Source organism: Camelus dromedarius, chromosome 13, assembly GCF_036321535.1.
Source record: "Camelus dromedarius isolate mCamDro1 chromosome 13, mCamDro1.pat, whole genome shotgun sequence".
NCBI lineage: Eukaryota > Metazoa > Chordata > Mammalia > Artiodactyla > Camelidae > Camelus > Camelus dromedarius.
Genome location: NC_087448.1, coordinates 21,334,688 through 21,346,929, shown reverse-complemented (window position 1 = coordinate 21,346,929; position 12,242 = coordinate 21,334,688). Strand labels below are relative to the sequence as shown.

Here is a 12,242-nt window from a genome sequence, read left to right as displayed (position 1 = left end):
GGCCAATTTTATGCTTTTCTTATGGTCTTCAAGCATGCAAGAGTGACTGTGTATTATACAACCAAAACACTCTCCAGAATGCATATTACCCTTTAAAATTTAGTTTAAATATTAGTGAAATAATACCAAATCTTAGGTTAATTATTCTAAAGAATACACAGTTTACAGCAATTACCAACATATAAATTCCCTTATACTTGAATTATTTTGGCTAAAATTGCTAAAATGAAATAGAATTTAGAATAAATTTACTGTTTCCATAGTTGCTTTATTCCAAGTGTGCTGCATTAGTCTACTTTTCTATCCTTCTCAAATCTCTGAATTTGACTAATCACAAATAATAGTTACTGAATGCATTTTCAATTAATTATATAAAAGGGATCTCATACAATGCCCCTATATTTTTTCTATTTGTTTTATGCTGCTGTTTGTTTATCCATTATATTTTTAGCAAACATTTTTATTTGTTACATTTAATTTGTTTCCTAAAAGCATCTTGCCACATGGTTTGTTTTGTTTATTTTGTTGAAAAAATATTTATAAAAAATGTTGGAAAAATGTGGAAACAAGTCTTTAAACAGCAGTTTAATAAAAACCAGTTTGTGATCTACAATTAATGTGGAATTAATCATTTAACATTTTATACCCTTTAACATATATTTCTACTTAGAAGTATTTGCCTGAACATAGCCCTAAAAAAGATCTACCTCCTAAAATGTGAGATCATTTTTACATTTGTTTTACCTAATATAGAATAAAATTTTGTAAAACATTTATTAAGACTATAATAACACATTTTGTATTTATTTGGGTACCAAGTGTTAATAACAATTGTCTTTAAATTAGTTGTATTTGGAATCTTTGGCACTATATGATTTAGAAAAAGAGTATTTCTTTAAGTTTATAATTTTTTTGTGTACCACAAAAACTTTGCTAAGTGATCATTACTTTTTAAAAAAGTTTTATTGAGGTCTAATTTGTATACTAAAAACTGTACATATTAAATACATACAATTTGATGTTGTACATAATGCATATACTCTTGTGATAATCATTGCAATCAAGGTAATAAGCATATCCAACACCTCCAACTGTTTCCTCTTGCCCTTTGTGTGTGTGTGTTTATGTGTGTGTGTGTGTGTGTGTGTGAGTGTGTATGTGTATGTTAAGAATATTTACCATGAGATATACCCTATTGACATTTTTTAACGTGTATAATAGAGTACTTCTAGGGACTCTCTGTACAAAAGTACAACAGATCTGCAGAATCATTCATTTACATAATTGACACTTTATACCCATCTAACATCAACTTCCTGTTTCCTTCTACTGTCATTCTACACTGTACTTCTGTGAGTTTGACTACTTTAGATTCCACATATAAAGAGAATCATGCAGCATTTGTCCTTCCTTCTGTGACTGAATTATTTCATTTAGCACAATGCCCTCTAGGTTCCTCCATGTTGTCTCTTTTTTTTTTTTTTTTTTTTTTTTTGATCTTTTTGTGGGGGGAGGTAGTTAGGTTTACTTATTTACTTTTGATGGAGGTACTGGGGATTGAACCCAGGACCTTGTGCATGTTAAGCACGCACTCTACCACTGAGCTATACCCTCCTCCCCATGTTGTCTCAAGTGTCAGGATTTCCTTCTCTTTTAAGGTTGAATAATATTCCATTGTACATATATATATATATATATATGCCACATTTACTTTATCCATTCATCATTGATGGGCGTTTAGGTTGTTTTCTTTACTTGGCTGTTGTGAATAATGATCCAATGAATATGAAGTGCAGATATCTCTTCAAGATCCTAATTTCAGTTATTTTGGATATGCTCTCAGAAATGTGATTTCTGGATCATATGGTAATTCTGTTCTTATTTTACTGAGGGACTTCCATGCTGTTTTCCATGGCAGCTGCACCAATTTACATTCCCACCAACAATGTACAAGAGTTCTAATTTCTCCACATCCTTGTCAGTGCTTCTTATCTTTTGTCTTTTTGATAATATCAATCCTAATAGGTGTAAGGTTACATCTTATTGTGGGTTTGATTTACATTTCCCTGGTGATTAGTGATGTTTAATACATTTTCATATACCTGCTGGCCATTTGTATATCTTCTTTAGTGAAATACTGTTTGAGTCCTTTTCCAATTTTTCAGATTATTTGAATTTTTTTGGTATTGAGTTGTATATTTCTGGTATTGAGTTCTTTATATTTTGGATATAAATTCCTTATGAGATAATATGATGTATAAATACTATCTTCAATTCCATACATTGTTTTTTTATTCTGTTGATTGTTTCCATTATGGTGCAGAAGTTTTTAGTTGATATGATTCCATGTACTAATTTTTAGTTTTGTTGCCTGTGCTTTTGTTGTCATACCCAGGAAATCATTGTCAAGATCAATGTCAAGAAGTTTTCCCTTTATGTTTCCTTCTAGGAGTTCTACAATTTCAGGTCTTAAATGCAAGTCTTTAATACAGATTAAACTGATTTTTGTGTATGATGTAAAATAAGAGTCCAGCTTTATTTTTTTTACTTGTGGATATCCAGTTTTCCTGACACTATTAGTTGGAGAGAGAGTACCTGTTCCTGTTGTGTCTTCCTGGCACCCTTGTTGAACATCAGGTGACTATGTATGTGGTTTTATTTCTGGGACATCTGTTCTATTCCATTGGTCTGTATGTGTGTTTTTATGCCAGTACCATACTTTTAAAATTACTATAGCATTGTAATATATTTTGAAATCAGGGAATGTGATGCCTTCAGCTTTGGTCTTCTTTCTCAAGATTCTTTTGGCTATTTGACATCTTTTGTGGTTCTGTATGAAATTAAGAATTGTTTTTCTATTTCTGTAAAAACTGCAATTAGGATTTTGAATGGCATAGCATTGGATCTATAAGTTTAATATGATAACCACATTAATAGACTGAAGGATAGAAATTACATGGTCATCTCAATAGATACATAAAAAGCATTTGAAATATTCAATATCCATTCATGATTTAAAAAAACTCTCAACAAATTAGGTATAGAAAGAATTTACTTCAGCATAATTAAGATTCATATATGACAGGTCCACAGCTAATAGAATATTCAACCTTGAAAAACTGAAGTCTTTCTAACATCTGAAGCAATTTGTGGATGTTCACTCTCACAACTTCTAATCAACATAGTACTGGATCTCCTACCTAGAGTAAGAAAAAAATAAAAGGCATCCACATTGGAAAGAAAGAGCTTTAATTTTGTCTCTTTGCATATGACAAGATCTTTTATGTAGAAAACTGTGAAGACTACAGACACACACACAGTTAGAGCTAATAAATGAATTCAGTATTGTTTCAGTGTCTAATACTGTAACAATGAACTATCTGTAAAGAAATTTAAGAGATCATTTCAAAATGTGATCACACTAATACTAAGAAGTCAGTAATCTATTAAACCATAAAATGAATTATTTAAAATATATTTAAAATATACTCATTAATTAATGTTATGCTGGGCAATTTTTGCTATGATTATATTATAGCAAAATGCTATTGCCCTCAGAAAGTCATACTCAAGGAATGAATCATACAACTGAGTGAATCACACAGATCATCCGATATAATTAAATATCCTCTTGTGATTGTCAGTTTTGCAGCTCAATCCATGTTCTTAGCCTATGGTTCCATTGTAGACATCTTAAACATGGTTCTAGTCATTCAGAAATACCTTGTGATTTATATTTCACTGGATTTGATTCATGAGTATTAGCCACAGATGTTCAGATTGGAAATGAAACAAAATGAAATATAGATAACTTTCAGAATATAGCAACTATAATTCTATATATTAATAATTAAAATATAAATATAATTAAAATATCTAATTATATTTAAACTGTATCAAATTATATTCAAACTGTTTAGTGAAAGAAGATATAAGATAGGAGTGGTTTAATAGTAATCATCAGAATATAATATCTTTTAATTATTAGTTGTAGAGGGGCATTTTCCATCTTGGATATCAATTGAATAGATATAAATTATAGCATTGTTCATAAATAGGTTAATAAACAAAGGCCTCTGCTGAACATTGAGCGCTTAAATATGAATAGAAGACATGGAATCTTCAATTTAGATTATAGTTTAAAATGTTAACAATTTTCATATATCTGGATAGTTTAAATAGGATATGAAGTTAAACAATGCCTGAGATATCCCTCAAATATTTCTGTAGCCCTGTACCAGCTAATTTTAAAATTATAACATTAAAGATGTGTCTCAAGTCTTCTGTGATTCTTCTCATCTTACTACTTCTCACTCTTTGGGACTGTAGCAGGTAGCTTTTGACATCACTTCCAGTGACACCACCTCTTAGAACTCATATTAAGCTTAGCCCATTATATGTGAGCTAGGCCTAGTGATTTGGTTCTAACAAGGAGAGTATGGAAATTAATGAGTTATTCTTTCGGTATGAGCTTATAAATAATTATGACTTTCATCTTGCTAGCACTATTCTTTCTCTCTTGCTGGTATTCTCTCTTGCTCTCTCATTTGATCACTCTGTTGAAGCAGTCTTCCATGTTGTAAGATGCTGTGTATAGATGAAAATGTGTCAAGAAATGGAAACACTTAGAACCAGCATCTCATGAGGTACTGACGACTTAGTTCAACAGCCCATGAGTAACTGAAGGCTGCCAACAACAACATATGTGAGCTAGAAAGTAGATCCTCCCCTGTGGAGACTTGAGATGAACGTAGATTTGTGAGACGAAGAACCAACTGCATCAACTATGTCACTTCAGATTCCTAACTCACAAAAATTATGAAAAAATAAGTATTGTAATTCACTAAGCTTTGGGATAATTTGTTATTGCAGTAATTAAGAACTAACATATAGTGTATGGGCCAACTGATTTATTCCCATGGATTCATTTCTCATCAGTTTATTGATAACTAAAATTCAAGTTACCCATCTCTGATGCCTACTGAAATTCATACTCATATTTTAAAATTCTCATATTGTAACTACACTTGATACCTCTTAGAAGCCACAATACCAATATAATCAAAATTGAACTCATCATTTCCCCTCAACATTCACTTTCTCTCTTAAACCTTAGTTGATTAAATAATACCTTAATCAAACCAGTTTCTTACGATAGTGTTTCAGATTTAGAAGTCATACTTAAACCTCTTCCACTCTCTCATAAATCCACCATCTGATTTAAAACAAAATGTTATTTTATTCTACTTTAAAATACTTTTGGAATCCTTTTTATAACTACTGTTCATACCTAAGTTTAAAATGCTGTCAGTTTTCAAATAAATTACTGTACCAGCTGCATAAGGAGTATCAATTTTTAATATAGAAATGTAAATTATATTTCAAAAATAGACATCTCTCGATTTTTTTCTTAACACTTTTTAATGCTCTAATTTATTTCAGGTAGAAATCAAACCTTTAACATGAATTTAAAGTACTCAATAGAAATGTTCTTTTTAATTCTCACATATCACATTTTGATTTGTCTTAGACATAAGCTCATTAAAGTCAGTCACATTTTTTATATTACTTGTTTCTTAATCCTCAGGTCTAGTTTAATTTCCTTTCAATAAATTTATTAAAGAGTGAACAAATGAATGATTGAATATAGTCTTGCAAACTATAGCCTTCTTAATATTAGGGTTGTGTTAAGAAACACTCTGCTTTGTTCAACATATGGATTTGTAAAGACAGAAATGTGGGGATGTTAGTCCCAATTTACTATTAATTTCTTGTCTTTGACATTCAGAAAAATATTCTACAGATAATCACACTTGTTCACTATAGTGATATTTCACTAAAATTGAACCTGGTGAGCTAGAAGAATAAGAATCCCAGATGCATTAATAGGACACAGGAATGCAATAGTATGGAGAAACATATAAATCTTTTAGAAATAACAAAAAAGTGGTTAGAAACAAAGAGGATGTAATAAGAAAGTCTAACATATGTTAGAACGTATCTGACCATATGCCTCGTGCAACTGGCCACAGGTCAAACTGTGTATGCTAATATGTAAGTCTCTGCAGGTAACTGTGTGCATCAGAGGTAAACCTTACTTTATGACTTGAACATCATGTGGTCACCACTATTAAGAGAAATTCCTGAGGTCCCAATACTCCACTAATGTTTGCAAATGCTGTTGCTTGTCACAGGGGAAAAATCAGTAACTCTGAATTAGCTTTTCTCCACCATTATATTCACATTCAGGAATGGAATGAGGTTCTGCCACATTCTCCATCTACCTTTATGATACATTGCACAGTCAAAAAGAGCCATGGAGATGGATCTTTATGCTTCCCTTTAATATCTTCCTGTACAAGTCCAACTAGAATAAATTTTGAGGGCTTTTAGAATGTGAATAAGAGTAAAATATTTTACCACCAAATTACCTTCTATTTTAATAGAAATAAGGTAAATGATATATAGGTGAAGAATGTCTCCTGTATTCTCCTTAGATTTACATTTTGTAGATGACACCTTTATGTATCACCAAGGTACCCTGGCAAATATAGAAGATTATTTAAAAATAATTAATATGGAGTATACTAAATTATTTGAAAAATCCTTGCATTCAAAATATGCACAAATTGCACAGTATCAACTTCTCAGTTTAAATTTGGCAGTGTTGTCTTTAAGTATAAATTATCAAGTCTATTAATTTTCAAACATTGCTAATTAAATTCCTTTTAAAATGTAACAGTCAGGAAAAAAAAAAATAGCCAGTTTTTCATGCCAAAGTAGAGGAAACACATAGATGGAAGCTGCAGGTGTAGCCATCTTCCTAGACTTATTTTGTGATAATCATGGGATTGATTTCTAAACTGGGTGATGTCAAGAATGATAAAGGGTCTGGGATTTACCTGCCTTGCAAACTAGCAAGTTAGCCTGCCATAGTTTTATGTTTGCTGACAGAAAACATGAGACACCCACAACAGAGAAAAAGGCCTTTGTTATTCAGGTACAGCAAGAAGCATAAACTTCATAATTACATCAGTTCCTCTCCCCACCCTCAATCCCACGTCCCCAGCATGGGATGCAGGTGGGTAGAGCTGGATGCAGCAGTGAGTTTGTGCCACAGATGGAAACCCTGAGATTATAAAACCTCAGTCTTTTGTAATGAACTGCAAGCAAATTAGAGGGAGAGCTTGACTTTATTATACTGAACAGCAAATAATTCTGCCCTCACCATCTCCATCTTCTAGGGCTGTTCACTATACAATACTCTTAAAAATAATCAAGGAAAAAAATTAGAAGGCTGTCAGTGTCTTTGCTTGCAGGTGTTGATGAAATGTGAAAGATACCATGAACAGGAACAGCAAAAAAGGCAGTTGACTGTATTGTATGAATGAATGGTGAGAGATAGGGATGGAGGTGGAGCTTGGTCAAAAATTCATCTGCATTTTCAACTACCAATCTTTGAGATTCTCTCATAAACTAATCAATCATTAAACATTTACTGACCACAACTATGTATAGTTGCTTTAAGTTATAATCTCTTATTTTAAAGAAAGTGTATTTTGTTAAAATATTACAATTCAGGGGAATAGGGTATAGCTCAGTGGTAGAGTGTGCTTAGCGCACAACAGGTCCTGGATTCAATCCCTACAATGTCCAGGAAAAAAAGAATAAATAGACTTAATTACTCCTCCCCCAAGAAAACAACAAAAAAGTATAAACAAACAGACTCAGCAAATTGACATTTGCTGTTAATGTACTTACACGGTTTAGTCATCATTTTATCTTCTAGTGTGGTTCTAAACTGAGAACAATTTTTAAATGGGGACAATGAAAGGAAAGAATCTGGCAAAGGGAATTTCTCAGGGAGTCCAAGTGTGTCCAAGGAGTGATGAGCAGTCAAAAAGCAAGTATTACTCCTGAGAGAATGTGTTGTATGAACTTAGAAGAGCATTGGAATGAAGGTAGGAAAATGTTCCAGTAAAGCCTCTTTTAATTTGTAATTGCCCTGTGGTTTGCCCTCATAATTTAATCTGGTTTCCTCCTTAAGAAAATAATTTCATAAAGCTAACAAATCACTTCAGTTGCATTTTGGTTGAAATCGTATTACTATAACTTCACATATGTAATTGAATCTATCTTTGAAAAAGATCATTCTCACTAAAATCAAAAGAACAATTTCTCCAAGAACAGTATTTATGACATAATAATTCAAACCTCAGTCCCTAGAATTAGATACTTTTGGCTCTAACCCATTATCACTTACTAGCTCTATGAACTTAGACAAGTATCCTTATTTTTCTAAGTCTCCATTTGTTCCTTTGAAAAATAGGAATTTGTGTTTAATACAAAAATTTGTTGTGAATATTTAACAAGTTTATGCATACAAAGAACAGTGTTATACTGGAACAATTCTATCCTCTTCATAACTAAGCAATACTACCATAATTAGCATTATTATTATCATTTTAAAGAGTAGAGCAATAACCTTGGGTTAACTACCTCTGAGAAAAATAGAACAAATATTATAAAGTAAAAAACACTTACATAAGCTAGAGAGAAACCTGGAAGGATGAAATATATACTGTATGGATAATTCCATAAATTTGAAAGTGAGAATATATAAAGTTTCTGAGAATAAAAAAAGATAAGATCTTGTTTCAGTTACCTAATTGAAACCAATTGCATCAAAAGGCAGCCACAAGAAAGTATCAACAGGAATTGAAAATAAGTTATTCAGGGGGACAAAGTTTCTGAAACATATCTGGCTTAGGATTCTTAAAAAATGTAATATGAAAAGTTAGAGATGAAGGTTATGTCTCTCAAAATAAAAATAAAGTCTCCTTTACTGTTACTTATTTATTTATGAGGTCATATTTGATCTTCACACAGTTCCAGTGTCCACACTGTTTCAGGACTGATGCAAATCCGTAGGATTTGGAATAGAAGAAGCCACTGCAAAATATTCTGCTTTCCTTCCCTCAGCTGTCTAAATTTTAGGCACAGTTGAAGGAACAACGTTGTTAGAGGATTGAACAGTTAGAGATCTTATGTGGGCTTAATATGTATTATCAATATCACAAAAACTTTGGATTATGTTGCTAAATGTGATGTTAAAGATAAATAATATTAATTCTTCACTTTTACACATTGAGAAAATTCAATTCAGAAATCACAAACGTTGCATTTGAGAACCCTGGGTCTAAAAAAGCCTCTGCTCCATGCTGCAGTCCTTCTGTAACTCCTAATCACCCCTCATCAGGATACTTAAAATGACACGGTCAAATATACCAGTGATGGAGAAGTTTCAAAGAGAATCAATGGGTAGCAAAAAGAGCCACAGTGAGAGGTACTGTTGATGGAATCAGAGGACCTGCTGTAACTGCCTAGGTGATCAGCAGTATATGTGCTTTATTCACCTTTGTGCCTCCACACATACTATCACAGGGCTTTGCCTTTCTGTTCAGTAAAATGCTCACTGAATTGATTTGCTCAGTTTGAAATTCCAATTAAGTTGTCAACACTGCTTATTACACTTCTTTATCCCAGAACCTCCAGAGGTTCCTCCGCATCAGATAACAACGAGCCTGATACTGGTGGGAAAGGAGGTTATTTGCCTTGCTTTAAGTTGTTTGTTCTAATATGTGTTTGTCTGTGTCTCATGAAATCAAACAAAAGAGCTTTGTATTCCCTTTTACTGGTATTCAGCATAGTACTCTCAGAAAAATAGCATTGAGTGAAAATGCAATTTTTAAATAATGATAATTATGATGAGGGTTGCTGGAGAAACTCTATATATGTTCCCATTTTGTAGAATTTTTATTTCATTTATAATCTCACTCATGCTCCCCACTCATCTGCTGTTGACTGGTTGACTCATTTATTACACAAACTATTGAGTATTCATTACTAGGTAGTCAGTTTGACTTATGGAATTTAATTGGTTAACCAGTCTTTGGCTTCAAGAAGCTAGGAGTCTTATAAAAGAGATTAATTTTTAAATTTGGAAATACGGATTTATATTAAAATTTGTATCATTAGATTGTAACTATAACAAGAAGACTTAACCTAGGGTGGGGTTCATGAAAGACTTTCTAGGAAAGCAAATTTAAGGAGTTAAGATGAGGAAGAATTGAACTATGAAAAGAAGAATAGAAAGCATGCCTGACAGAGGAACATTTGAAATCCTGAGACTGTCAAGAAGCCTATGTAGTATTTGCTAGGAAAAAAAAGTAGCTGGCTGTGAAAAGAGAGAAGTAAGTTTGGAGATGAAGGCTGTAGCCTGCTCAGGCAAGGGTTTGTAGTCTAAAGGAAAAGGCATTGTAAAGTTTTAAGCAGGAAAGTGCCCTTATCCAAATCATATTTTAAAAGATTTCACTGATATTTAGTGATGAGTCAAATGAAAAGCTTCAAGAGAGGACAGTGCAGATGAATTAACAGGATATTGCAAGGAATTTTTTTGTTTTTTTTTATTGAAATGGATTTAACAGTGTGTAAGTTTAAGATGTTGATTTGATAAATTTATATATTGCAGTATGATTGTCATTGTAATGTGCTAAATAACACCTCTATCAGGTCACATTATTGTTTCTTTTTTGTTGTGAGGATAATTAAGATCTAATTTCCTATCAAGTTTAATGTTTATAATACAATATTGTTATCTATAATCACTATACTGTACATTAGATCTCCAGTATTTGTATATCTACTAGTTGCAAGTTTTAGCCTTAAACAGCAACTCTCCTGTTTCCCCACCTAGTAACCACCATTTTATTCTCTGTTTTTAGGAGTTCAACTTTTTTTCAATTTCACATATAAGTCATATCATACAGTAATTGTCTTTCTCTCTCTGGCTTATCTCACTTAGAATACTGTCCTTCAGTTCCATCCATGTTGTCACAAGTGGCAAGATGTCTTTTTTTCTCAAGGCTGAATAATATTTCATTATATGTATATATAAACATCTTCCTTATCCATTTATCCATTGATTGACACTTAGGTGGTTCCCATATTGTGAATAACGCTGCAGTAAATGTGGGAGTGCATATATCTCTTCAGGAATCTGTTTTTATTTCCTTTGGGTTTATACACACAAGTAAAATTGCTGCATCATATGGTAGCTCTATTTTTAATTTTTTGAAAAACTTCAGTATTGTTTTCCATAGTGGCTGAGGTTTAAGCAAAAGAGACCAGTGACTCTCACTAGTGTCATGGCACTGTAGATGAATAGTAGGTAGATTTGATAAATATTTAAGGAGTGGAGTCAAAGAGTTGGTGATTGATTTTGAGGCGAGAGAGAGGCAGAGAAGGAAAGTCACTGTCAGATTGTAAGTACAAATACCTGAGTGGTGATTACTCTTTTCTGAGATTTGGATGTTTTTTCAGGTATGTGTGTGGGGGGAGGGAATGGCCAGGAGAAAATCAGGGGTGTCCCAGGAATTGATTTAAGCATTCTGCCTTTGTATTTCTATTGGAAGCCAGGTGGCTGATAGTAGGCGAGTAATAGCATAAATGAGAAAGGAATTTAGCAGAGCAGGCAGTATAAGAGATCTAAAATTGAGCATTGCTAAAGAAAATAAGTCAGTACAAGTTCCAGATAATCTGAAAGTTTAAAGCACTTTTCTTTCTTCTTCAATTATTAATTTTTGGTTCTACTATTAAGCATGTTACATTGCTCAAATTTCCAAAATTCCTTTGACGAATCAGTCAATATTTATTTAGGCTACCTAATAAATATTATATATCACAGGAACAAAAGAGAAGCAAGATTCAGAGACAAAGAAGTTATTTTCTCTGGTCTCCAAAATTTGGCACCAGTATGTATGTGTTAGTGTGTGATATCAAAATTTATATCTATGTCTCTATATATCTTTATCTAGGTATCTAACCTTCATATCTCTACCTATAAAGACATTGATGAATCTCACTGTATAGAAAATATGATGAATTCAAGCTTTTAACATTAAATGTGCAGAATTCAGATGAAGGAAATTGAGTGGGCTGATTTCAACTGCAAAGCCTTAATATGTTCTGTGGTATGGTTTATTGCTGTGGAATTGATTATAACAAAAAAACTGCTCAAGTTGTTTTTAAAAAGCCATTTTTACCCTGTATGCTCTTTTGACAAAAAAAAAGCAAAAAAAAAGCAATTTAAAACCTTTTAAATGATGCATCTATTGCAGTATAATAGGTGGCATCATACTGTTAAGAGTACCATCAAATCCCATATCAGGTCAGTTATTACC

At 32.4% G+C, this 12,242-nt stretch overlaps 1 non-coding gene across 1 annotated transcript; it reads right to left on the bottom strand.

Annotated features, from left to right (window-relative positions):
• Positions 1-1,542: 1,542 nt before the first annotated feature.
• On the bottom strand, positions 1,543-1,615 carry TRNAV-AAC (transfer RNA valine (anticodon AAC)). The gene has a single exon. It is a non-coding gene; the product is annotated as a tRNA-Val (tRNA).
• Positions 1,616-12,242: the final 10,627 nt, after the last annotated feature.